At 40.0% G+C, this 24,989-nt stretch overlaps 1 protein-coding gene across 3 annotated transcripts in view; it reads left to right on the top strand.

Moving 5' to 3' along the window:
* Positions 1-807: 807 nt before the first annotated feature.
* The window catches only part of MAP3K14 (mitogen-activated protein kinase kinase kinase 14), a 51,291-nt gene continuing 27,109 nt past the window's right edge, over positions 808-24,989 (top strand). Inside the window, exon 1 of one of the 3 annotated variants that reach the window (XM_007482487.3) lies at positions 808-930. The gene's annotated coding sequence lies outside the window, so the exon portion shown is untranslated. Of the gene's footprint in view, positions 931-1,111; positions 1,664-24,989 lie in introns of those variants that run through there. The other 2 variants (XM_007482485.3, XM_001368346.5) reach the window with 2 other exon arrangements.

The following is a 24,989-nucleotide window of genomic DNA, read 5'->3' as shown; positions in this document are numbered from 1 at the left end:
AGGCATCCGCTTTATATCAGCAGGTCTTGCCTGTGACCAAGATTGCCAGGTAGTAGACTTAGTAGGGGTGCTGTTGAGTCAGTTTTTCTTGGGGCAGAATTAAAAGGCTTACGTTGGCATGAAACTAAATAATAATAGCTAGCACTTATAAAGTGACCTTAAGAGTTTTGAGAAATGCTATCTCATTTGAAACTCACAAGTCAACGCTGAGAGGCAAGTGCTATTATGTATCCCCACTTTACACATGAGGAAAACCGAGACTGACAGTAAGCCAGGCAGTGTCGTGAGGCTAGATTTGAACCAGTCTTTCTTATTCGAGGTCGGCTGCACCACGTTGCTGCCTCAACAAGCATTTAAAGTGTCTACTACTACTTGCTTGAGAGGCACCATAAATGGATGGTAAACTGGCCTTTGGGGTCAGGAAGAGCTGGGTTCGAATTCTGTCTCTGACTTTTGTCAATTCTCTGACCTTTAACAAGTCACTTAATCGCTCTTGACCTTGGAGTCTCATCTTTTAAAATGAGGACTTTGGACTAAATGGTCCCTTTTCAGCTCTACATCTCTGACCCTATGAGTGGTTAAAATGATTTGTGCAAGTTCACGTAGTCTAATTGTGATTCGAACCCTATTTTCCAGAAGGCAAATCCAGCAAGTTTTCTATTAAACATACTATCCTCCAGGGGTTTGGGAGAAACTGTAAGAAGGCTCCCAGCTCCTCAGGAACGATTTGTTTCCAAGGCAACCGTAGCCCACGCATGCGCACGGTCACTCTTCCTTCCCGTAACCTCCAGGAAGCATCCGGTAAAAATTTGCGCATGTGTAGTTCCTAACCATTGTAGCTGCCCCAGCCTCCCCCCGCAGGCTGCAACCCTCGCTGCCAACACCGCCACCACCTCCAGTCTGGCTCTGGATCTCTCAACTTCTGCAAGCGTTAGTACGGAAATAACGCCCATTTCTCATAGCACATGTTCTCACCAATCACCGCTCTCAGGGGGCGTGGCGACGCGGAGGGGGCGGGTGAATGGACTCTCCTCGGAGGGTGGGGTTGGCTTAGGGCCCCTCCCCACAAGTCGAAACAAGCGCGGGTAAAGGAAGGCCGCCGGGGCGAGCGTGGGTGGAGAGGCGGGGCCCGAGACGGAGGTTGGAGCCTGGGGGCGGGGCCGGGCTAGTGACCGGAGCCGTCAAGAGCGGAGAGGGCTTCGGAGCGGGGCAGCGGTGGCGGCGGCGGAAGAAGACGAGAGCACAGCGCTCCGCGGTTGGGGGGATCTGGCGCTTGGGGCCGGTAGGTAGGCTGGCAGGCTGGCGCACCGACTCCAGAGCAGTGAGGATTGTTCCCCCTCGGTGTCGGGGTACGGATCTCCACCGGAGTCCCGGGCCCTCCTCGGGATACTAGGCGGCGAGGCCCTCCTGGCTGCCTGCCCCACGCCCAGACACCCGTGCCCCGGCCCGCCTGCCGTCCCACAGACCAGAGGTCTACATCTGGCAGGGGGGCCTGCATTTTTCAGCCCAGGACCACATCCCCGCTTCCTGGGCCTCCCTGGATGGCGACTCGGCTCCTCTAAGCGGGGACCCCTCAGACATACCTTAGCCCCACCTCGAACCCGGCGCTGCCGCCCAGCGACTTAGCTGGGAACAAGTCCCCTTAACCAAGGAGAGCCGCCCGGTAAGTCACCTGCCTTCGTAAACCGAGGCTATCCAAGAGTCCATCTTCCAACCCGGACAGTCCTTGGCCCCAGGAAGAAACGTTCCCGGCTAAAATCCCATGCAGTTACTCCCCCAGCATCCTCCCTCCTGCAGCTCCATCCATCCAGGATCCCTGGTGCTGGAGCCTCAAAAGCCCCCTTAGCAAAGCTTTGCGGAGTCTTCATCTTTCTTCCCAGTCGAGGATCTGCCTATGTGCTAGAAGGATTCCCTTAGTGTCTTGAAATTAGGAGGGATGTATTCCTCTCCCAATTCCTAACTCGAGTGGGGTGACTACCGTTTTTATATAGCAAGTTAGGGACACTGTTCTCTTGTCCCAGAGCAGAGATTCCTGGCCGGCTAGGCAACCCTGGTGCACCAAAACTTGAGAAAAGTGCTTCCCACAATGGTGGTTAAAAGAATACTTTTCAGCCCGTGTTAGGCAAAGGAATAAGAAGGGAGGAAACAAATAGAAGGAAGGAAAAGAAGTAAGAACTAACAAAATGATAACATATTTCTTATTTACATGAAAAGAATTCAGTTCTATTAAACAAGTGTTCCTACTAAGAGTCAAACACTAGGATAGGCCCTGGGAATACAAAGATCTAGATAACTTGTAAAGCATCCTGGTGATTTAACAACTAGAGTAAATGCAAATGAAATTTAATATGGTAGCAGATAGTGGGCTCATGGAGCCACCTAGATTTGTCAGTTAAGTGATTATTTCAGGAGAGATATTCATTTTTTGTCTAGAATGGGTCTTTCAGAAAAACTTGAAGGAGGTAATACTTTACATTTGAATCTCTGCATTATTTCACCTACTCTATTATAATGTAGATTACTATATACTCTATTCTTAAGAGCAAGGGAATTTATTTTCAGTTTCATTATATTTTATTTTTAGGTGGCACAAACCTGCAAAGTGCTTTGAGACTTAATTCAATAAACATTAGTCACTTGTCTCAAGGCTGCTGGAGATCCAAAAACAAAGATAGTGGCCTCTGCCCTCAGAAAGCTTACATTGCACCTAGTAAGCCCTCAATAATTGTATATATTAAACTGAGCTTTTCCAAGTCTTTCACATCAATCTACAAGGAGAGTAAGACTTGTAACAAAAAGAAAGCTGAACTTGCCTAAGGTAACAGCCTATTTGTGATAGAGATAAGATTCAAAAGTACTGTCTCTTGACTAGACCACAGTCTTGGAAGAAGAAATATTTGATTTAGAAATGGGCAATCTTAACATTAAACTCAACATTTAGTACACTGTCAGTCAACTTAGTCTTTAAGTAAGGATGCACACCTTAAATGAAATTGATTTATTGTAAGTAGTGTTTCCCACCCCACCCCCAGAAATCTTAATGTTCTCATTTGTTTTTGAGCTGACTTTAGTTCAGCAAATTCCAATTTATTAATTATTTTTGTCACAGAACCCTTTGAGCAGCTTGATAAAATCTATGGATCCTTCTCAGAATGATGTTTATAAATGTATAAAATAAAATTCACAGGATTACAAAGGAAACTAATTATGCTAAAATATAACTTAAAATGTTTTTAAAAACAAGTTCACAGACCTCAGGATCAACTCATGATTTTTTCATAAAGGGGATAATTTTTGAAGAGGTTTCAAAACAAAATGAATTTTAGTTGTTTTTTTTTTTTTAACCCAATATACCTTAGATCAGTTCCAAGGCATAACAGTAAATCCTAGGCAACTGAGATTAAGAGACTTGTTCAGGGTCACACAGGAAGTTACCTATCTCTAGGCCTGGTTCTCTAACCATTGAGGCCACCTAACAGCCTTGTAGTTTTCATTTTTAAAATAAGTATACTTTAGGTGGCTCAGTGGATTAGAGATCAGGACCTAGAGAGAGAAGGTCTTGGGTTCAAATCTTACCTCTGATACTTCTTGAGGAAGGCTATGACCCTGGACAAGTCACTTAACTCCCATTGACTAGCCCTTATTGCTCTTCTGCCTGGAAGTAATATGCAGTATCGATTCTAAGACAGAAGGTAACGGTTTAAAAAAATTTTTTTAATAAAATAAGTGTATTTTAAATTTAAATATAAGTACAGTAGGTTACACTTTCAGGAAGTGTTGCTTTTGTCAAAAAGACTGGGGAATCTCTGCTGTTGGTCACATTTAGTAGGTTTTTAGTTTATAAGGTGCATTGTTGTTTTTTTATTTGTAAAGAGCAATTTTGAAGGATTTTGCAATCCTCCATAAGGAAAGCAAAAATGTACAGTGTCATCATACACCCCCAGACCTGCCAAATTAGCTTTCATGTTAATAAAAATGTTTGGTTGAGACTGTCCTCTTCACCAGATGGGGTTTGGTTCCTCATTTTGAGTCTTATTTGAGAAGCTGTTTTGTGAACTGCCTGGAGTGGTGTGTGTCATTTGTTACTGAGAAGAGATTTGGTCATTAGTTCCCTGGCTCTTGCCGACTCTTGTTTTAGATGAATGATGAAATTGCCTTGTTGAACAAAACATACTTTTTTTCTTATACTCTGATAGAACGAAAGGAATTGTGGGGCTTCATTGAGGGGTAGTTTTGCTTGATCTTGGCATAGGTATAGTGGGTTCTAGTCCTTTGATTTGTAAAGTTACTTTAAATTTCCTTTTTTTCCTGTTTCAAAGTGGTACATTCACTTTTAACAGATCTTTGTAGCTGGCCCACGTGCTTTGATGAAGTTGACCTGTTTCTTTGAGGAAAAATCTTGGCTTTTTTCATCAAAATTCATATATAAAGAAAGTTAAATTCATTTAATCATTTAGATGAATATCTAGGCAACATTTGCCTAGCAATCACTCTATCATTTGAAAGCTGATTTATTTTTCCTAGCAAAAGGTTAAAATGCAACTAAAATTCTGCTTTCATGATTAATAAGTCACTACCGCAGTTGTTTTTGATGCTTCCTGTTTGCTTCATTTTAATATTTCAGTTAAACTGAAAACATCTGAGCATTATGGGCACTTTCGATGGTAGCAGTGTGAAATTGATAGGGTATATATTTTTTTAAGTACATGACAGTGGGCCTGGGAACTCTCAAGAAAAGTTAGTTAGCCCTTTGTATCCATGTGAGGTAAGGTGGGATGGAGGTATCCCTGTGTATTTGGATGATTATTTAAAATAATACTCTTGTGAAAGGCTTGAATTTACTTAAAAGCAATGATCAAAAATTTGAAACTAATAATTTAGAAAATGGTAAGCCAGATTAGCAAATTGTGGAAAGAAAATTTCAGTTGAACTGGGTTTCCATTGGCTCTGTTTTAAATTTCTCTTGTTAATTCTAAGAAAAATATCTTTAATGCCCTATATTTTCCTTCATTCTATTCTCTCTAGTTTAGAGTTTTTCCTCACCTGTAGTATAAGGGAGTTGTACTGGAAGGTTTTAAACATGTCCCTTCTAGTGCTGCCAACATTTTATACTTCACCTTTTTCCTTTGTCCCCCCCCTCCTTTTGACTTCCTTATCCTCTAAAAAAAAGTCTTAAAATTATACAGCATTAAAGAGCTAAGACAATTCACATTTATATCACAAATTTTTATGGTAGCCTATTATTTTTCTTTTTCAAGAAATGAGTATTTTTCAATTAATATATCTTTCCCCTCTCCCCCAATGAGCAAAAAAAAAAATCTTTCATGCATATCTACAAAGGCTGCAAAACAAATTCCCACATTATCCATGTCCAAAAATATATGTCTTTTTCTTCATTTTTAAGTTTATATCCTTTCTGTCAGGAGGTAAATGGTGTGTTTTCATTTTCAGTCTTTTGTATTCTTAGTTTTTTATGCACTGATCAGAATCCTAAAGTCTTTCAAAGTTGTTTTTCTCTAAAATGTTATCCTTGTATAAAGTTTTCTCCTAACTTTTTTTACTTCACTGTCAGTTCATAAAGATCTTCCCAACTTCTTTTGCAACTTGACACATAATTTATGACACAATAATATTCCATCACTTTCACATACCGTGATTTGTTTTAACCACTCCCCAAAATGAGGACAACCCCTTAGTTTCCAATTTGGGGCTGGCATGGTAGCTTTTTTAAATAAGAAGAGGACAAGGATTTACCTTTGTTTTGCAGATAGGAAAAAAAATGAGGAACAGAAGATCTAAGTAATTTGGACAGGGTCACATGGGAAGTTAGTAGCATAGCCAGAATTAGAACCCACATTTCCGGATTCCCAATTCAGTGCTTTTTCTACTAATCTGTGCATAGTATAGGACAGATTTCTCCCAACCTATCAATCTAGATCTTTACTAAATCAGAATATTTACTTTCATTTAAATACCTGGAACTTCAGGATGGAAGGCTAATAATGCTCACTATTTTATATTTGAATAGCCACAAAACACATTCACATGAACTGATTCATTTGCTTCTCATTAGTGTTGGGAAATAAGATCATAGAAGATTTAGAGAAGTAAAGGACCTTGGAGAGCCTCTAATCCAATCTCCTCCTTTTACAGATGAGGAACTTGATTACCCACCTAATAAAAGATAATGAATCTTTTATAAAGTATCTTCAAACTTGAGCCCGAATAAAAGGAAAAATAATGTGTATCTGTTGCCAGAACAATAGGACTTTGCCTCCCTTATTTTGCAAGTCAGAAAAAGTTGCTTGTTTTTTCCCAAAATTATTACCTTTTTTTTTTTAAGATAAAAGGTAATTTATCCCTGGTTTTGAGTTTGAAGGCTACAGAGGTGTAAATGACCTGTATTCGATCTTACCTTGAAGGCAGCTAGGGATAGAAGGGAAAGGACCCAAGGAACCTTAGTAATAGGTCACTTCCAGCTCAAAATCTTTGAATTCCTACAGGTGGTGATGGAAGGACACAGTACATGTTTCCCTTTAAAGAAAAATTATCTCAGTTTTGGATTAGTTTTAAATGTTCCTTTTTAAAAATGCATAACAAAAATACTGGGCTTTAACCCAACCAATGTTCCCATCAAATTAAATTTTGTTTTTTGTTGAGGAGACTTTATTGATAACTGAGAGTCATTTTTAAAGTGAACCTAATTTTTAGAAAAAATAGATCACCGGATGTTGAATTCTATGTTGGACTCAGTTCAGTTGAAAATGAAACCTTTGCCCCAGGAGCTAGAACTCCCAGACTTGACTGTGAGATTTAGGTAATACGTAGAGTGAACTTGTACTCAGCCAAAGATCTGATTTATTTCACAGACTGAACTTAATAGAAGCCTTAGTCATATTCCAGGCATCTTTGCTTAGGTGAGCATATTACTTTCTCTGGAAGGTGAGTCATCTCTGCAGGGGTGTAGGTGACACGCTGCTTTCCCCAGCCCAGTTGCAAAGGAAGGCTGAGCAGCCCTTGTTTTTTACTGAGTTGGGCATTGTGCCTAGGGCCAGACATTACTGCTTTGGGAGCAAGGTGTAGGGAAGAAAATGTTAGCACTTGGGTATACTTGTCCTATAAGAGATGACTTTTTAAGCACAGTGTTTGAAGTTTGGGGACCCTTACTTATCCACTAGAGTCATTTCCTCCATCTTAAATAAGGCCACCTTGAAGGTGGAAAAGGGCCAGCCTGCAGGTGAGCATGTTCAGAGGCTGGAAGAGAGCTTTGGCCAAAGGGAGCTGGGAAAACCCCCTAGAGCAAACAGAGCCTTTGTTTGACAGATCTTGGAAAACTGTTTTCTGGGTTTTTTTTACTCTTTACCCTAGTGGAACTGGAGGCTTGATATAGATAGCTTTGTTAAAGGAAAGAACTGAATTTAGACTCTTGATTCCAGAAGGCTTTGGAATATCAAATATATTATCCTAATTGCTAGACTAACTTCTTTAACTGTCATTTTGTGGGAAAGGAAGCAGCAGAGGGAACTCCTGAGCTACACTTTTATCCTAGTTAACTCATCCCAGATTTTGTTAATCAAGATTTTGTTGAGAGGTAATTTGGTATAGTTTTTTCTACTATATGAGAAATTCGAAGACCAGTTTTCCAGTCTCACCTCTCAACTAGCTATGGGAATTTTAGGAAGTCCCTTAATTTCTCTATACCTCTTAACCTATTTCCTCATCTTTCAGATGGATATAATAGTATTTGTATTACCTACCTAAGAGAGCTATTTTAAAGGCTCAAAATGAGGTAATCAGTGATTTGTGTGAAAGTGATTTGTAAACTGTAAAATCCTATACAAACAGTAAAGCATTATTTGTTTTGTTGGATTTAGTCTTCCCTGAAATGCTCAAATCCAGGGTCTAGAATAATAGTTTAGTTCTCAGATCTTCTCCTTAATAAATCAAACCTGTTTCTGTTAGAATTTAAGAGTTACAGCCATTTACACATCACTAAAGGCTTATTTGATACCATGGGAAAGAACAAAGATAAAGTGATTTACTGGTTTAGGGAATGGTGGTGAGGAAACTCCCTCTATTGTAGAGATCTTATAAGAGATCTCAATGCCTGAAGCATTCAAAGGTTAAGTGACTTGCTTAAAATTAGCCAGTCAGTATGTGTAAGAGGCAGAATTTGAATCCAGGTCTTCTTGCTCTTAGCCTATCCTCTATCTACTACAACACAAGTTATTGTTAATAATTTTCAAGTTTGAAGCCAGCCTTATTTCTTTAATTCAGTATAGTTATCAGCATAGTCAAACCCCATACTGAAAAATATCATGCTTCTAAGTCAGACCTTTATTGTGTTGTTTTCAGTCATGTCGAGTTCTTTAATGAACCCATTTGGGGTTTTTCTGACAAAGAAACTAGAATGGTTTGCCAATTCCTTCTCCAGTTCGTTTTATAGATAAGGAAACTGAAGCAAGTAGGATTAAGTTATTAGCCCAGGATCACACAGCTAGTAAGTGTCTCAGTCTGGATTTGAACTCCTGAAGAAGAATCTTCCTGTTTAAAAAAAAAAAAATCTTATTTTTCTGACTCCAGGTCACTGTGCCACCTAGCTGCCCTAGTTCAGAGTACATGGGGCTAAATTTTTAAAAATATTTTATTATAAATGTAACCATAAGCACACAAAAAAGGAATAAAATCATACACAAGAACATAACTGCCATAAAAAGAGAAAATTACAGTAATATCTTCTGAGATTTTCTATCCTTTGCCAAAATCTTTTGTGTGTCAGATTTTGTTGTTTTTTAAACCCTTACTTTCTATCTTGAGTAATAACCCTAAAACAGAAGGGCAAGGGTTAAGTGACTTGCCCAGGTTCACATAGCTAGGAAGTATCTAAGGCCAAATTTAAACCCAGCTTCGTGTCTGGCTCTTTATTCCCTATGCCACCTAGCTGCCCATGGCTATTAAAAGTATATTTTATTCAAAGGTACATAAAACTAGATTTAGAAGAGATGTTAGAAGTCATCTAATCTAATCTCAGTTTGCAGACAAGGAAACTAAGGCTCATGGAGTTTAAATAATTTGCTCAAGATTACTTGGGGATTAAATGACTGACTCTGGATTTGAACCTAAGGCTTCTAATCTTAAAACTAACAAGTTTTCCATTTCTCTATCTAGAAATATTGTCATCTAATACGATCTCCTAATTTTAAAGATAAAAACCAAGGCCTAAAAAGGTTAGAATCCACTATCTTCTAAAGTTGGTATCTTTTATTTTTAGATGGCTGCTCCCGCCATATCACTGTGCTCATCCTGAACTAAATTACCAACAGCCTTCTCCAGAGTCTGTTAATAAAGGGTGGAGTCTGTGCAACAGCTGTTCTAGACACCAAAGGCAAACTGAAGGCTCTTTATTTGACCCCTATTGTATCATCAGGTCCCCATAACTACAATAAGGACAAGCTTGATAAGAAAATATAAATTTGGACAGTATTACACAGAAGTCTCAAAGGTTGGTGACATCTTAGAGAAGTACTTTAGTGGATAGAAGTTTTCAGTCAAGAACATCTGAGGTTCTATTATTGTCCCAGACACTTCCTAGCTGTAACTATTGTTTTTCAGTTGTGTCCAACTCTTTGTGACCCCATTTGGGGTTTTCTTGGCCAAGATACTGGAGTGATTTGCCATTTTCTTCTCCAATTCATTTGATAGATGAGAAAACTGAAGCCACCATGGTTAAGTGACCTGTCTAGGGTCTGATGTCGAATTTGAACTCAGGTCTTCCTGACTCCAGGCCTGCTGCTCTATCCACTATACTCCCTGCTGCCCTCATGTGTGACCCCAGACAAATCAATTAAAATCTCTTGGCTTCAGTTTTGGTGTTTGCAAAATGAAGCAATAGGATCTAATGACCCTTAAAGTTTCTTCTAAAGCTATGACTATGATCTTTTTAAGTCTCTCTCTTAAGAGTACCCAATACTGTGCCTCTTCCCTAAGGTATAAATCCACCAACCACTGAGAGGCAGAATTGATGCTTAGCCCTCAGGGAGAGGAGCTAGAGTCTGATTGCTTTTTGAGCCAGAAGCTGATCAACTGGGTGACTGATTAAAGTCTCCCTTTTTGTAAAAAAGATTCTTGCTTGTTTGCAAAATAATATAATCTTTGGAAGTAGGCTCCTTTCTGAGTCCCGAATGCTATTGTATCTGTACTCAACCACCCACTTTCCTGCTAAAGTTTCCTTTTTTCTAGGCCAAGCCTTTGTCTAATGTGTTGTAATCACGGGAACTGCTGAAAGGCTCTTGAAGTGAGGGCTGAACCAGACCTAAGTCTATAGTGTGAATAATGATGATTCTTGGGGTGAGGAAATGGGAGGATTTGGGGGTGGGATATTATTTTGGTGAATTGGGCCATCTGAAGCTACTATCAAACAGTCAGGGCAGAGGGAATTTGACTAGTTTTGCCCTGAGAGAATTAAAGTCACAGAGCTAAGTAGATGCAAAGAAATAGCTCCCCTAAAGGCTTTAGTGGGTCTTAGCACCCATGTTATTATTCTATATCTCTTTCCTTCCTCAGTCAAACTTCTTTTTAAAAAATCCACCATCAGTGCCTCAACTTCCTCTCAACTCTCTTCTTAACCCCAGCAATCTTGCTTTTGACCTCATCACTCAACTGATGTTGTTCTTTCTCTTAAGTACTAGTGATCTCCTAACCACCAAATCAAATGCCCTCATCTCAAACCTCATCTTCCTTAACCTTTCAGCGGCATTTGACACTGTTGGCCATCCTCACCTCCTGGATACTCTCACTTCGAAGGGATTTCAGGACACTGCTTTCTCTTGATTCTCCTCCTACATAGCTGACTGCTTCTTCTCAGGCTCCTTTGCTGATTCATAAGTGATCCCCATGGCTCTGTCTTGAACCCTCTTCTGTTTTCTCTATCCTCTGTCTCTATGGGTTGCATTACCACCTCTGTATAAATGATTCCCATAACTATATATCTAGCCCTCTCCTGAGCTCTAAGTCTGCACCACCAATTGCCCATTGGATAAACCAGATTGTCCAGAAGCTCATCAAATACATTTTCTCTCTCCCAGACTTTGCCTCCCTTCCTTCCTGGGTACCACCATCTTCCAAATCAGGCAGAGCACTAGCCTAGGTGACATCCTTGATGCCTCATTTTCACTCACCCCACATATCCAGTCAGTTTTCATATCTCTACAACATCTCTCTTGAAGGTGTCCTCTCCATTCATACAGCCGACACCCTTGCTCAGGTTCTCTTCACCCTTCACCGAGGTGATTACAATAGCTTCCAGTCTGGCCTCCTTAGCTCAAGTGCTTCCCCAACTCAGACCTGTCCTTCACTCAGCTGGCAGAGGGATTTTCCTAGAATACAGGTCTGATCACATCACAGTACCTACCCCTTCACACATACACATACTCAGCAAACTCCAAGGGCTCCCTATTGGTCCAAGAATCAAATCAAAACTCTTCTGTTTAACATTTTAAAGCTTTACAACCTGACCCCGTTCTGCCATTCCAGCCATCTTAAACTTTACTACCCTCCTTGAACTCTGTGTTCAATCCATCTGGCATACTACTGTTCTGAACATAGAAAAAACTTCACCTCCTGTCCTTGGTGCCACTAGCTGTCCCCCAGGCCCAAATGCACAGCCTCCTCATTTTTAACTCTTAATATTTGGAAGAAACCTTTCTTGGTTCTCCAGTTGAAAGGGCTCCCTCTCCTAAAACTACTTTGTATATATTTTGTATATATACTCATGTACAGATGTACAGTGTTTCTTCCCCCATTGGAATATAAGCTTCTTGTGTGCCAGTACTATTTCACTTTTGTATTTGTAACCTACATTGTTTAGCACAGCTTCTGGCATATGGAAATGAATGATTTGAGGGTTTGTTGATTCATTCATTGATTTAAAGCAAATCTACCTGTTGACCCTGATTGGCTGTCCCTCAGACATTTATTGGTTCTAGCTCAATTTATCTGGCTTAAAATGTGTTATCTTTACAAACTTTGGGGTTTTCTGCTACACAGGAGGCTGATAAGGAAAACTAAGGAAAGAATATGGGTTCCCTTGTAAAAATTGAATTTGTATGTGTGTGTTTTAACTACAAATGGACTTCTTAAATTCAATCTTATTTCATTATCAGTTTTGAATTCTCTCACTCCCTCCCATTAAGAAGGCAAGATAAACAAAACCCTTACATAAAACAAAATTTCAAGGGAGGGAGGAAGGAAGAAAGAAAGAACAAAGGTAAAGGAAGAAAGAAGTGAAGAAAAGAAAGAAAAAAATGTGCTTCAGTTCACTGAGTTCATCAGCTCTCTATCTGGGGGTAGATGGCATATTTTACCTAGAGTCCTTTGGAATTGTGGTGGTCATTGTGCTGATCAGAATTACCAAGTCTTTCAGAGTTGATTATCTTTACAGTATTGCCATTGTTGTATAATTGTTCTCTGGTTCTCCTTACTTTACTTTGCATCAGTTCATAAAAGTCTTCCTAGGTTTTTCTGACACCATTTCCACTATCATTTCTTAAGAGGGCACTATTATTCAAATACTATAACCTGTTTAGTCATTCCCCAGTTGATAGTTTCCAGTTCTTTGACACCAGAAAAAGAACTACAATAAATATTTTTGTGCCAATGGGTCCTTTTCCTCATTCTTCAATCCCTTTGAGGTATAGACTTAGTGACAGGATACAGTTTAACAGCTTTTTGGGCATGTTCTAAATTGCTTTTCAGAATGATTGGACTAGTTTATAGCTCCAGTAGTGCGTTAATGTTTTCCCACATCCCCACCAACATTTGTTGTTTTCCTTTTTTGTCATCTTACCTGATCTGATGAATTTGCATTTTTATTTTTAATGATTTGTAGCAGAAGTATCCTACTCTTAACTGCTTGCAAACTCCTAAATCCTATAGGAACAAGATTAAAATATAATTGGGAAGTGTTTAACAAAATAAATAAAAATATAGTACAATACAGATAATGTTAGTTTATAATGTTATCTACATTTCTATTTGAGTTTGATAGCACTGATTTCTAACATTTTTATATGATAGATGGAATTTTTTTTCCTCTGAAAACTGTTCATATCTTTTGGCCATTTGTTAAGTGAGAAATGGCTCTTATTCTTCTTATAATTTTGACTCAGTTCCCTATACATCTTAGAAGTGAGACCTTTATAAGAGAAACTTGCTTTATAGAGAAGTTTGCTAAAAACTTTCTTTCATCTTGGGGTGCCATCCCTTTGTCAGCACTTGAGAGAAATAGTAAAAATCAGCTAGAAGCTATTTGTATTGAAGTTAAGAAATAAGCTGAAGAATGGCTCAGGGCAAGGGGAACCAGAATGTCCCATAATAAATTATTTAAATGAAAATTAGGATTGAGGATGAGACTGGGATGGGGGAAGAGGTACATCTAGGAGAATGGAGAGACCCATGAATGATCCAAAATGGTATCATATTCCATGTGAGCAGATAATGAGTATCACAGAAGAACAAGATGTAAATTTAAGATTTCTTTTTTCCTTCCAAGATAACTTGAGAGATGATGTAGTACGAGGTTGTTCTGTGATTTATCCATCCCTTATCATAGAATAGTCAGTCACCAGTACCTTCTGAAGATTGTTTTTGCTAAGCTTCAAGTATGAGTTCCCTTTCCCTTTTTCCTTCCTCTTCTCCAGTGTAGTACAAAGGGATATTGTGGAAAAGTAGATGGATGTCTATGGAGAATTTTGTCCTTTTATGTAAAGTGACTTGTCAGATGCACACTTGTTTCCCAGGCTAGTAGCTTGATAATTATGGTGTTTATATTTGGGTCCACTTGTCTGAAGGTGCAAATAATGCAGCTTCTGAAAGTAGACCACAGCCAAAATTAAAATGCACTTTAAAGGTTGGAGTTTGGGTTCTGTAATTTCCTCCATATGTTGGAAGTTTTGTTTTCTGTGAAAAAGTTGTTTGCACTTGGTATTTATTTTAAAGTTCCTTAAATGAGTTCCTTACTTTCAGAAATAGTCACCAGTATATACAATTCCTTAGAAGCATCCTCTCACAGTGACAAAGAATTCATCTTCCTTGACCTGTTCTTATAATAGATAAACCCTGCCCCTAGAAAAACCCCATATGTTGGAGAGTCTACCTTTACAAAATAGAAAAAAGTGGGATGTGTGGGTGTGTAATGATTTGCTTTATTAAAGTTTTTACCGTAGTTTAATAAACTCTTATTTTCCTAGACTCTAATCAGACAGTTCAAATAAGAATATTCACAATGAGAAATTTCATATTACCTAATTCTTTAAAAATTGATAATCTAGTTACCTTGAAGTTAAGCAGAATATTCAGTTAACCAGAACCAACCAGGACACATTAAAAGACCATTTTCTATGTTCTTTTAGAAAATCTCTCTCCTAATTACTTTTAAAATAGGATCAAACTTTTCAAATATTCATTTGACTTACATGTAACTTTTAATGAACAGATCTGTTGTTATATTAAGTGAAGTACAACTGTAGTCTTTTTTTTTTTCTTGAGGCTGCTGTTTAATGATTCACATTGTACTCTCTGTTGCCAAATAGATCCATAAGGAATTGTAAAGTTACCTTTCTGATTCCAAATGCCATCATAAATAAAAGAAATTGAGGACTAGAATGGAAATATCACTGTAGTTCTTTAATACCTTCAATCAAAGCACAAAATATGTGGCCAGAGAGTACTGGCCTCATTTGTAAAGACAATATTGAGGCACAAATGAGAAGTGATTCCCTATCACCTAATAATAACTGAGAACTGGACTTGGAATCAGAAAGATGTGAATTCAAAAGTGGCCTCTGACATTTAGTAGCTCTGTGACTCTGGGCAAGTCATTTGACCTTGTAAAAGTGAAAATTAATGTTTGGACAATAATTTTATGAAATTATGTGGTCTCCAATATTTATTATATCTCAAGTCAGAAATTTATTTATAAGTATTTATAAATATAGAGGAAACAGTAAAGAAGAGAAATGTGAGGGGGATAGAGAAGTTATCTATCCTATATCAACCAGAAAGGCTAGTGGTGAGTAACTACATGGTTTCCTCCAAGATTGGAAGCTAGTTTCTTAGGAAACTAGGAGTTTCAAGTCCAAGACTCTGGTCTTAAGTTGAAGCTAAATTCCAAATCCATGATCCAAACCGCAGTCTCTAGTGAGGCTCCCTTGAAGACTCTCCCCAGTCAGAAGACTATCTCCAGCAGACAGTCTCTTCAGACTATCTTCTCAAAAACCATCCATCATCTCTGAGGGAGTTTGGGCTTGCTTTTATGGTAGCTTCTTGTCTCCTCCCCTCTTCTCAGGAACCAATCCCAGTTTCCAAATTGTCTAGCACTGCCCAGAGGGCAGTGTTTGTCGGATCAACTTCTCACCTTCTGAAGGTCAACTTCTCATCAAAAAGGTTTAGTTTCCTGATTGAACAGTTTCTGAAGGTGTGACTCTCAAAAGAATTCACTAGTTTCTGACTGAGTTAATAAATGGTGGATCTTTCCAAGTATCTTGCTGGCTTCTCACTTAGCACTAAATAGGGTGTGAATTCACTAAGTGGTTTGTGAGCTCCTCCATCTAGTTCAAGCTTGTGTTGATTCAATCAAAAGGTAGACTAAGGAGAGTTAATCCTGTCTTCACTATCTAGTGAGGCACTTAAGTTAGTGTTAACTCAGGATAGACAATAGAGTAAAGATTTCTCTTTCACAACCTGTGTTTGCCTCAGTTTCCTTACCTGTAATGGGGATAATAATAGTATTACTTCCAAAGATGGTTGTGAAAATCTGATAGGACAGCATATAAAGTGTTTCTCAAACCTGAAAGCACTATATAGATGCTAACTATTATAATGTTATTATGGTGATTTGAGTTTTTAGAACACTTTACATAAGGGAGTGGCAAGAAGGGGGGGGGCCTGTAGAGGGTGTGTAAGTATGTGGACTTTGACACAGATTAGGTTTCTTGGATACTACTGACCTACATGGTGGCTGTTCACAAGAGCAGAATGACTAAACCACGTTTTTATTCTGCAGGCTTGTAAAGCCTGTGGACCCTTTGTCAGAAAAAATATTTTTTATAAAATCAAAATACATAGAGGTGTTAGTGAAAATAAAGATGTAATTCCTGCCTCCTCCTACCCCATCCATGGACCCCCACTAAGAACCTCTGGGATGGGAGTAGCTGGGTAGTACAGTGAATAGAGCACCAGGCCTAGAGGTGAGAGGACCTGGGTTCAAATATGACCTCAGACATTTTCTAGTTCTGCAACCCTGGGCAAGTCACTTAATCCCAATTGCATAGTCCTTACTGTTATTTTTATCTTAGAATTGATACTAAGGCAGAAGAAGGTAAGGTCAAGACAACAACAGCAACCCTGGGCTAAGGAATTTAAGCTTTGAGTAACCTAGCACAGTCCTGACCAAGAGTCTTTCTTCTGTGTTGTCTTTTTAAGTTTGGTCTTTCTGATCCTAGGCTAAATGAGTAGTAGGCAATAAGTCTCAACTACATTGCTTCCTCTTGGGCCATTCCCCACATTCTTCTCACTTACAGGCTTTGGGGCTTATACCAACTTCTGCATTCTGGCTTCCAAGGTTCACTTCTGTTCACTTGGGCACATATCCCCACAGCCCCATTATGTAGTGATGTGATTCTCAGACCTGTTCAGTTGGTCAGAAAGCATTTCTTTTCTTTTCTTTTTAACCCCTTACTTTCTGTCTTAGAATCAATACTGTGTATTGAGGCTAGGCAATGTGGTTAAGTGACTTGCCCAGGGTCACCCAGCTAGGAAGTATCTTAGGCCACATTTGAACCCAGGCCTCCCTTCTCCAAATCTGGCTCACAATCTTCTGAGCCACCTAGTTGTCTCCCCACAAGCATTTATTAAGCACCCACTATGTTCCAGGCACTGTTCAGAGTTCAACTACTGCCCCTAAAACCTACACCAACAAAGACAAAGAGAAAGATGTTAGTGACCAGATTATTTGTTGTTAAACTCTCCTGCCTTGTGTATTCAAAAGATTCTAACAAATCCAGTGTTCCCTCCCTGCTCAGAACTTAAATATTGGCATTTATTATAATTACTATATAGTATATGTGATATCTACAACCAACACATGAAAGTTCCCAGAAGGCAAATTTTGACTCAGAATAAGGAGGAGCTTTTAAACAATTGAACCAGTCCAACAATATGATAATGATGATGACAGCCAATATTTATATGAGGGTTTTAAAGTTTGCTGGATGCTTTTGTTTGATTCTCAAAACAATCCCTTGTGAACTAGGTACTGTTGGTATTGTACACATTTACAGATATAGAAATAGACTGAGAATGGTCAGGTAGCTAGCTAATAAGTGTCAGGGGTAGACTGGATAAGTGGATCTCTTCTTTTAATTTGGCATTCCTACAAGTGTACTATTCTGTCTCTGCTGAAGAATAGACTGCCTCCAGAGGATAGTGACCTTTCCCTTCATTAGACCCCGGATAATCATCTCACAGAAGAGACTGTAGAAGGAAGGGACTGATGTGTTGGGGTTTTCTTGTTGTTCTGTTGTATCTAACTCTTTATGATCCCACTTGGTGTTTTCTTGGCAGAGATGCTGGAGTGGTTAGCCATTTCCTTCTCCAGCCCATTTTACAGATGAGGAAACTAAGGCCACTGTATTAAGTGACTTGCCCAGAATCACCTTGCCAGGAAGTATCTGAGACTGGATTTGAATTCAAGTCTTCCTGACTCCAGACACAACACTCTTTGCTCTACCACCTATCCTAGCTTGGCATGTTGGATAGAAAGCAACAATTGTAGTAGTAGAAGATCTGAATTCAAATTGGGCAGTTCACTCAACCCCTCACTGGCTTTGGTTTCACCTTCTGTAAAAGGAAGAGATTTGTCAGATACTCTGTATTCTACCCTATGAGCTCTTAAAGCCTATGTCACTATATTCCAGTGAAGCTGTAGATTCCTCAAGGAAAAGGCCTATGTTTATATATTACTATGTTCTCTATAGCAATTATCCCTGAAACTCCAAAAGAGTCAGGTGCTTGAGGCATACATGGAAATTGATGGTTACTGGCTGCTACCCGAGGCCCCAGAAAAGGGAGGAGAGTCCGTAAAGGGAAGGAAACATGTCCAAAACAGCTGTGGATTGAATAAAGAAGTAAGGAAAGGCCAGCCAGGAAAAATAAAAAAACTTGCCTGGCTACAATTTCCTGGAGTCAGCCTGACCTCCTGCATTCCCAGCCTTTCACTAAGCCAGTAAGGGACACCCCAACCCCTCTTCCCTTGCTCCATGGGCTTCTGAGTTTTTGCCTGGTCACAGGGTTATTCAGGGCCTCCAAACAGTTTTCACAAAAGGCTCTCAAGCAGGACTGTTAACCAGAAGTTGGTACTTATTGCCTAAAAATAGAAGTAGGAAGCCTTGGCTACAGAAGTTGAAAGACTGGCTGATGAAATTTACTCTGATTATCTTCCCTCTTCCTGTGTCCCAACTGATTACATTTATAATACTTCCCCACCCCCACTCCCAGACAGAGAATACTTAAAGATTTTGAGCTGAAAAGACCTTGGATTCATCTAACACAATCTCCTCATTTTACAGATGAGGAAACTGAGTCCTTAAGGAGGTGCTTTGACTTGCCCAGTCACTCAAGCAGCAATATGTAGGATTTGAATTGATGTCTTTTGTACTATTCCACTCTACCACACTACTTCTATCCTCAGTAGAAAATGAAAAACAAGGAGTGAAATCAAAACAAAAACTGGAGTTTTTTCCCCCATAATCTATTCCTGCAACTGCTGCCCTAATTCAGATCCTCATGAAAGGAGGTGACTCTTCTAACTGGTCTTTCTGGATATCTCTCCCAACTCTATCCACCTGCTATTCAGTGGGCAAAGCATATCATGTCTCCCTCTCAAAGAATCCCATTGGCTCCCTCTTACTAACTTTTTGGCATCTCAAGATCTTTACAACCTGCTCCCTTCCTTCCAGCCTTATGCTTGATTTCCCTCTCCCTATTCTGTGACCCAATTATGCCAGCCTAGTTGCTGTGCTGCACACATGAAGTTCCATATCTCATTTCCATCAATCTATCAATCAACATTTATTAAATACCTACTATGTGCCGGGCACTGTACTAATTGCTGAGAATACAAAAAGAGTCAAAGACAGCCCTAGTGCTTCCTCAAGAGGCTTATAGAGGAGATAACATGCAAACTGCATATAGGATAAATGGGAAATGCAGTAGTGTTCCTTTATCCTCCGCTTCATTTTCCAAAGATTCCATGATCCACAGTCAACTAGAAGAGCCAGGGGTCCGCCTTCAAATGCCAGAGCACATACATATGAGGTATATGGGATGTTCAGGAGGCCTAGAACCTCTGGAATGGCTTTTCAGGACTGCTCATCCAACTTGGGGGTCCACCTGCCACCCAAACTGGCTCCAAGAAACTGGCGCATGCTCAGCCACCACACCCAAGGAAAATCCTCTCCACAGAAGGAGAAACCAGATTAGAGAATAGCTGATGGGCCTCAAACCCAGAGGTGAGAAAGGCAATGTCTCCCTCGAGAACGGGAAGCTTCCCCCAGAGAGATGGGCAGATGGGAAAAGTTTGTTCCAGTAGCCAGGAAGGCAGCTGAAGCAGGCTGTGCCACCCTTAGAGCTTGGTCAGGCCATCACCAGGCATCCTGATTTTTGTCCTGCTACTGGACTTGGATGACCCTGGAAGAGAGAGAGTGAGGCCGAGGGCTTTGTGAGACTGCCTCACTTCAATCCAATTCACAGGCAAGTCAAGGCATAGACCCCTGATGTCATTGCTCCTCTTTGAAATAAAGGATGAACAACATGGGGTCAGCAGGTGTTCACTTATCCACAGCTTCAGATATCCGAAATAAGTCGTGGAACTGATACCCTTAGATGAGGGCCTGACTATAACTAACAAAGGGAAGGCTCAGGAGTGGAGGGGTTGGGGAAGGCTTCCTGTAAAAGTGGGGTTTTAGTTGAGAATTAAAGGAAGCCAGGGAGCAAGAGTGCTCCATGCATCTCCTAGATCTGGAATGCTCTCCCTGGTTTCCTCTCAGGCTCAACTCAGGTCACACCTTCTGTGTGGGGCTTTTCTAAAGTCCCCAGCTACTAGAGCCTTTCTTGGGAGGTCCTCCTCCATTCACACTTGGATGTACCAAGTGATGTACATGTAATCTCTCTTAGCATGTAGACTCCTTGCAGGTGGGGACTGGTTTTGTCTTCCTGCCTTTCTTTCCACCCCCAGGGTTTTAGCACAGGGCCTGGCATACAGTAGGTGCTTAATAAATACTTATTGATTGAACATAGTTTTCAGATACTTTCATATCTATCATCTCTGAATGAAAGCATGGCAGGATTTGGCTAAGTGCCCAGAGCTAGAACATTTGGGAAAAGACTGATGGGAGAGGTAAGACTTGAGCTCTCCCCTGAAGAAATGAGTAGGGTGTAGATATGAGAGGGGTGGTGGGAAGGGCATAGAATAAGCAAATGGTGTTTGGACTCAGGAAAGATCCAGAATAAGCATGGTTTTGTTAGGGAATGGTGAAAGGACAGCTAAGTGGTACAGGGGATAGAGGGCCAGGCCTAGAGTGAGGAGGACTTGGGTTCAAATTTGGCCTCGGACACATCTTAGCTGTGTGAAGCTAGACAAGATACTTAACCTCAGATACCTAGCCCTTACTGTTCTTCTGCCTTAGAATCAATACTTAGGAAAGATTTTTTAAAAAGTGAAGGCATAGGCATACAAAATATACTAGATGCAAAGTGAGCGTTATAGTAAGTCCTCTATACTGAATGTGTCAAACACCTAGCTCCATGGGCTGCACATCACTCCATGTGCTCCAAACCAAATTAAAATGCATTTGGAAAATACTGAACCAATAAATAAAAATATGTAAAATTTAGATCACATTAATGTGTGGTTTTCTACGTCAATGTTTGGCCTACAGAAATCCTTCTGTATGGTTTAGTGGCCCTATGCCTATTTGAGTTTACCACCAGCACTGTAGACATTCAAAGGAAGAAAAAGTCACTCAGGTCCAGGGTGAATAAGCAAAGTTTCTTGAAAGAGGTTTCTTGAAAGATGGATGAGATTTGGTAAGGCGGAGATGAGTGGGGAGAGCAAGTAGTCAAAGTGGAAAGGGTCTGAGGGGCCAAATAAGTGTTTGAAACAAAGAGGCATCTGAGAGGGGCAAGGGATTGGGGGTTGGAAGGAGGCTGTGTTCGTGAGAGATAGGGTCAGAAAAGTATAATGAAATCTCTTGGCTTTGGGGGTTATCTTTTCAGCCACCCATTTTTCTAGGTTAGATCTTCCCTGTGCCAATCACTGACCTCTCCCCTTGCTTGGGTAAGCCTTTGTAGACTCAATATTTCATCCACAACATGGCTTGTCCCAATGAAGCCTAAGGTCTAAGCAGGTTGGAAGGTCACAGGAGAAAGTATCAGAATGAATTTGGTTTAAAGCCAATTAATTATTCAGGAAGTTGTTATCCTACTTCTGCTATTTGCCCCATTGTATATTCAAAGTACCTATTTCCATTCCTAATTGAAATAATTACAAGGACTTTACATTGCTTTGTCCTAATCATTCAGTAACAATCAACATTGAGAAGTCTTCTTGGTAAAATTACAGAGCTTTTTAAATCTCCATTTTACTTGTGGAGACACTAAGGCATATGGGGTCCTGAAGTAGCTTAAGATGATTTCAAGGGTGGCTAGACAACACAGTGGATAGAAAGCCAGGCCCAGAGTTGGGAGGACCAAGGTTCAAATCTGGTCCCAGATACTTCCTATCTGTGTGACCCAGGGCAAGTCACTTAACTCCCATTGCTTCTCCTTTACTTACTACTACTCCCTTACTTAATATTGATCCTAAAATAGAAGATAAGAGTTTCTTTTTTTTTTTTTAAAGCTCATTGTAAGTGGGAGCCAGTTTTGAAAATGGGGAATCCCTAACCCACTTGGGGACTGAGAAATAAGGCAGATGACAAGACTTTAACATTAGGCAGGAGCTGGTACAAGCCAGGAATGATTGATTTTACTTGACTGGGCAAGGAAAAACAGGCAAGGGCCAGGTTTGTTTTGTATCTCCTACAGAACATGGACTCCAGTGCTTAGCTTGAAGTGGACACTAAATTCATGTTAGCTGGACAAGACAGGGTTGTGGTGGGCAAAGCCCTGGAGCTTCCTACAATATCTTCAGGTCTGACTGAGTATGCTCATGGGCAAACCTCATGCATGCCTTGCTGTGTGTAGACTTGTCTGTGTTTGGTCAGGGATGTTAAACTTCATGAGAAGTTAACTTTTGTGAATATTCCCAGAGAGAAGGAGCTAGGCAGCACCTTTCAGCACTTTGGCATCAAACTTGGCATCTAGGGCATCAGCCTATTAAAATAGTTGGCCTAATAGGAACAAGATGATTTGAATGTTTGGTGATCCTTGACTAAGCAGGTCCCTCAGTTAACCACTGTTTATGTTTGGGTTCTTTTTCCCAACACTCCTCTTTTAGGGAAAATAATAAATGATCCTTCTAACATGCTATATTAAGGATGGAAGATTTGGTGGGTGGGGGTTGGTTGTTGTAGTTTTAAACAACTGATTTCCCATGTTTGTCTTGGAGTCAATACATACTCATTTAGCCTAATCTCCTGTATCTACACACTCAGTAATATTATGAGATCATCATCAGTCATCAACCAAGGCATTTTCATAGAGTTACATATAATCCAGACCTAAAAGAGATCTTAGGGATCATCATGTCTTACACGTGAGTGGACCAAAGACTAGAAAAATAAAGTATCCAGAGCCCTGAAAAGTTAGGAAGAACCAAGTTCAAATCTAAATCTCAGACATTTACTATCTGTGTGCCTTTGGGCAAGTCACTTAACTTCAGTTTCCTCATTTGTAAAATGGAAATGATAATAATAATAATACCAACCTTACTGGAGTGGTTTGAGAATAAATGAGATGACATTGTAAAGCACTTTGCAAGATACTATCTATTATTATTATTATTATTATCATCACTTGTTGGAGATGTCAGAAATGGGGTTTCTTCGTTAGGTACGAGTTGGGTTAGATGGTCTTTGAGGTCCCTTCTTGCTCTGTCATGGCATAGATGGACCAGATTTATTTGGGAAGCCTAAATTTCCTTGAAGCCAGAAGGTCTCTTAAATTTCATCTCATATAACTCCTTCTTTTTAAAGATAAAGAAACAGAAGCCCAGAGAAGGAAAGAGGCTTGCCCTAGACCACACAGCTAGTAAGTTGGCAGAGCCAATAGTCAAACCCAGGTCTTCTCTGCTCATTAGGAGGTATTTGATGAATATTTATTAAATTGCCAATTGTAGGACTACCCCAATCACGACCACCCCAAAAAAACTGCCACCCACAAAAGTTCCAAATAAGCTTTCTATTGATTTACTTGGAGAAGCAAGGCCAGAGTTATTAGCAACCCTGGGGGAATACAGTATTTTGTTGTTTAGCTGTTTCAGTGTTGCCTAACTCTTCCTGACCCATTTGGGGGTATTTTCCCCCTTTTTTTAAAATTCAGAGATATTTCATTTTCCCAAATCCATGTGATAACAATTTTTACATATGTTTTCAAAAATTTTAAGATCCAAATTGTCTCTCTCTCTTCCCTTCCCCCTCTAGGAAATGATAAGCAGTTTAATCTACATTTCACACGTATTATCATACAGAACATACTTCCATACTGGTCATTGTTAATAAGAGAATACTCATTTAAAATCAAAACCCATTTGGAATTTTCTTGGGAAAGATACTAGAGTGAGTTGCCATTTCCTTCTCCAACTCATTTGACAGATGAGGAAACTGAGGTAGGTGGGGTTAAGTGACTTGTCCGGGGTCACCTAACTAGTACATATCTGAAGATGGATTTAAACTTCAGAAGATGAGTCTTATTGACTCCAGGTCTGGCACTCCATCCACTGTGCCACCTGACTGACTTTTTAATAAAATAACAAGAATTTATTAAGCACTTACCATGTGCCAAGGATTGTATAAGGCACTGAGGATTCCGCTACAAAGAATGAAAGAATGCCTACTTGCAGGAAGATTATATTCTAATGGGAGAGATAAGTATGGGTTTTAAAAAAATATACATATTATATGGGACTTGCCCAGGGTCACACAGTTAGTGAGTATCTGAAACCAGATTTAAACTCAAGAAGAGGAGTCTTCCTGATTCTGAGTCCAGCGCTCCACCTACTGCACCACCTAGCTCTGTACAGTGTGCCTCTAAATACATGCTAGGCCTGAAAGTGTTGAATAACTCCTCTCTCTGTTATTCTTTGGTTGTTGGTCGGTTAGTTTTTTAAACCCTTGCCTTCTGTCTTAGAATCAGTACTAATTATAGATAGTCGGAATTAATTAATTAAGTCCAAAGACACATAGCTTGGAAATATCTGAGAACAAATTTGAACCCAGGACCTTCCAGGCCTGGCACTCTATCCACTGAGTTTTTTATCCTTGATTTTATGGCAATGAAAGGGAGTAGGTTTGACTAGAAGCAGCTTCCTGTGGCCTTAGCTTTGTCATACAAGGTTAACAGGAGAGCTTCAGCATGGCCAGACACTGGTGAGGGTGTGTTTGGGAAGCATGGGCAGGGCTAGGGAAAATGTTCCTGGCAGATGAAAGTTTTTAGGCTATATATTTTCTTTCAAGTTAGGAATAGGGTCATCCTAGGGCCATTAACTCCTTAGCTTCCTTGGCTGTAGGAAGAGAGGAGGCTCCAAACCCCTGGACTCCTTCCATGCTCAGATCATCAGACAGGAGGTCACTGTTCTCGTATTTTGTCATTGCAATATCATGATGCCTCCTAGATATCTAGATAACTTTAGGAATAAAACCTTGGTTCTGTATTTTACCCAGCGATCATTTTGATCTGGGTCCTAGCTTTCTTTTTCAATCTAGCTCACAGTGCAG

Source organism: Monodelphis domestica, chromosome 2 (assembly GCF_027887165.1).
Source record: "Monodelphis domestica isolate mMonDom1 chromosome 2, mMonDom1.pri, whole genome shotgun sequence".
Taxonomy (NCBI): Eukaryota; Metazoa; Chordata; class Mammalia; order Didelphimorphia; family Didelphidae; genus Monodelphis; species Monodelphis domestica.
Note: the sequence above shows the minus strand (reverse complement) of the source record. Positions and strands in the feature narration are given on the sequence as shown.